Genomic DNA, 3,615 nt, shown 5'->3' with positions numbered 1-3,615 from the left:
AAGACATTCAAATCGTTACAACAAAAATAACTTAATAAAAACATTTTAAACTATACGAGTTCAATTAATAAAAGTAAAACATATATAAATTTCACTGAACAGTTAACGCATACGTCTTTGCTGTACCTTCTGTATGCACGATAAAATCCCCATTGAAGCAACACCAATGCCAAGAGTAAGCGGCAGAACAACGGCGACCAGGGGCATCATCGTCTCCAGCGTCAAAGCTTTTACCGACGACACATAAGACGAGAGCATGACGCTTAATGCGCAGACCAAAGTGAAGTACAGAGAGTTCCTGGAAACTGATGGTGTGTTGGCGGGCAACTCATTCAATAGCGCTATAAATTGAAACATTGAAACTATCATGCACACTGTTACGCCAACGATGAAATTGGTGAACTCAATTGGGAATTTTGTGGCCATTATCGATGTCCCTACTACATAACTTAGGGACACACAAAATTTTGTCACAAAAAAAATTAGATTTCCATAGTGTTAAGAATGAGAAATAGAATTGGGATCGAAAGTATGATCTTAGTGATTACAAACGTTTAAATACAATATAAACTATCAACTAATACAAGGAAAATATAGGATATAAACTATCAACTAATACAACTGCTAAATTTTGTAAATAAGATAAAATATACTATTAATCAAATCCTAAGATAAAATATACTACTAACAACTCCCAAAAATAAAGAAAAAATATTAACGGATATCTAACATATGCTCCATAACTAATTATTAAAATATATTCTCTAAATATCATATCTTAATACTCTCCTCAAGTTGAGAGTGTATGTCAATCACACCCAACTTGTCCTTCAAAAGATCAAACTGATGTCTTCCCAAATCTTTAGTGAAAACATCTGCCAATTGCATTTTAGTCAAAACATAACACGGTTTGATGATTCCAGCTTGTGACTTTTCTCGAACTATATGGCAATCTATTTCAATGTGTTCCGTACGTTCGTGAAAGACTGGATTGGCTGCTGTATGTAATGCTGCTTGATTATCAAAATATAATAATGCTCGTTCGGACAGTGGAACATTCAAGTCTTGAAAAATGTATCTTAACCAAGTTAACTGTAAACAAGTATTTGTCATAGCTCGATACTAGGCTTGTGCGGATGATCTGGACACATCAGTTAAGACTTCCAAGAAATAATTGAATTTTCGAGGAAAATGCAAACCCAGAAATAGACCGTCTGGAGTTCGACAACCACCCCAGTCAGAATCGCAATATGTTTGTAATCTTAAATTGTTTTCAGATCGTAGTAGGAGTCCTTGACGAGGAGTACCTTGGATGTATCTTAGAACCCGAAGAGCTGCCTCCCAATGTGGTTTTCTTGGTTCATGCATAAATTGACAAAGCATACGAACTGAATAAACTATGTCAGGCCTAGTAACGACCAAATATATTAATCTGCCAATCAACCGTTTGTATTTACTTTCATCATCCAACACCTCCCCTCGAGCAAAGTACGCCTCCCCTTAATCGAGGCTCGACTTCTTTTTCTTTTGGAGTCTTAGTTCTTTTTTACTATGTCTTCAAGGAGGCTCGGCTCCTTTTCTTTTGGAGTTCTTTGTTCGACATTTGAGGATTTACCAATCTATTGGTACGATCAAGTTTAGGGCATGGCTCTGATACCATTGTGGAGAGGTGGATTAAATCTAAGCGCGCTCATGGAGGTGGAAGGACATGCACCGACCCTACGTTAAATGAAGGAAAATCGATGAGGCAACATTTTGCGAGACTTGAAGGTGTGCTTTTGGAGGACACATGCCACACCAAGAAAAAATAAGAAAATACTAATGCCTTACGTCGCCTGGACTCGAAGCCAAGAACACTCGTGTCATGAGTGGGGTGGGTGTCAAGTAGTGAAATTGTTTTTGGGAGTTTAAGTTGAATTATTCTTAAATTGAGGGTCAATAGCGACTGGCCGTGGTATTTGCACGTGAGCCCGTTGCGAGTGGAATCATGCCTAGAAGCCTTTCCAGCCACGCATGGGGCGCGTGAAGGTGTGTGGAAGGTGATCTTTTGACTATTTTACACCATACTAATCCTAAAATGACTTGAATTATGACCATCTAGTGAAATTTTTGAAGATTTAGAGAACAAAAAATGACATACCAGAAGAGTGAGCTGTCTTTCTACTCAACATATCGGCCACTATGTTAACTTTACATGGGTGACAAAGGATCTTTGTATCATAATCCTTCACAAACTCCAACTATCTCCTTCGTCCCATGTTCAACTCTTTCTACCTTAATAAGATACTTGAGGGTTGAGGTTGGTCTGGGTTATCTCATGATTCCCCCAAAATGTTCCATGATTACTATACAGGTTGGTCTGGGTTGAGGTTTGTACCTTTTCACCATACAAGTAACGTCACCATATTTTTAACGGGAACACCACAGTTGCTAACTCCAAATCGAGGGTTAGGTAGTTACGCTCATATTTCTTAAGCTATTAGGAGCCATATACAATCATTTCTCCATTAACACCAACACGCAACCCCAATTCTTTTCTCGAGGCATTGTTGTACACCATGCTTGAACCATAAAATAGTGCTAGCATTAGCGCATACATCAAAAACTCCTTAAGCTCTTGAAAAATCTATTCATGTGTCATAGTCCAAAGAAAGACTTACATCAAAAACTCCTTAAGCTCTTGAAAAATCTATTCATGTGTCATAGTCCAAAGAAAGACTTACCCTTCTTAGTTAACTTTGTGAAGGTTGCAAATATTTTGAATAAGTCCTAAAAAAAACCTTTTGGAGTAGTTAGCTAACTCCAAAAAAAAAAAAAAAAAAACTTGTAAGTTCTGTGACTATGTTGGTCTCAGTTATCTCATGATTGCTTCTAACAAACTTGCAGGAAATTGTGGGCTGAGGTTGGTCTCGGTTATCTCATGATTCCCCCAAAATGTTCCATGATTACTAACTTCTCAGCATCCCATGATTTTAACCAAGTCGAACTTATTGACTTACTAACTTCTCAATACACGATTCTCACATCCTTCATTTTAACCAATTCGAGTTTATTGACTCACATTTCTCACGTCAAAACACATAATGATGGCAAGGACTACTTTTCGTGATGTCAACAAAAAAACGTTGGCAAAATATATATTTATCCACGTATTAGCATGATCCATATACTATATATTCTTTAGGTTATTTATGGAATATGATCTTCTATTATGTCAACAACATATTGTCAAATATTACATTAATAACCTTAATTTTTTTTTAAAAAAAAATAAATATTATTAGATTAAGCCAAGGAAAACTATTATAATCTTACTAAGAAGAGAGTAAAGTTATGACTCTCATGTGTAGTCAGTCAAAGTTAAGACGAGAGTGGCACGGGGAGGATGGGTATTGTCTAAAAAAAGTGTATAATAAGTAAGCCAAGTTTGTGATTGGGTTTAGAGAGAAAAAAGCTTAACTTATCCCGTCTATTTTTGTTCGTTTTTCTTTTAATAGAGTTTTAGTTAAAATTTTAACGTGAAAGCTATTAAAAGGAATATTTGTGAGTGTATAAATATGTGAACCCTCCCGACAAACTAATTGAGCAAAACAGACAGAAAAATCAAAATAAAAA

The sequence above is a fragment of the Cucurbita moschata genome, unplaced genomic scaffold, assembly GCF_002738365.1.
Source record: "Cucurbita moschata cultivar Rifu unplaced genomic scaffold, Cmos_1.0 Cmo_Scf00142, whole genome shotgun sequence".
Lineage (NCBI taxonomy): Eukaryota > Viridiplantae > Streptophyta > Magnoliopsida > Cucurbitales > Cucurbitaceae > Cucurbita > Cucurbita moschata.
The sequence above is the reverse complement of the archived record's forward strand: the minus strand, read 5'-3'. Positions refer to the sequence as shown.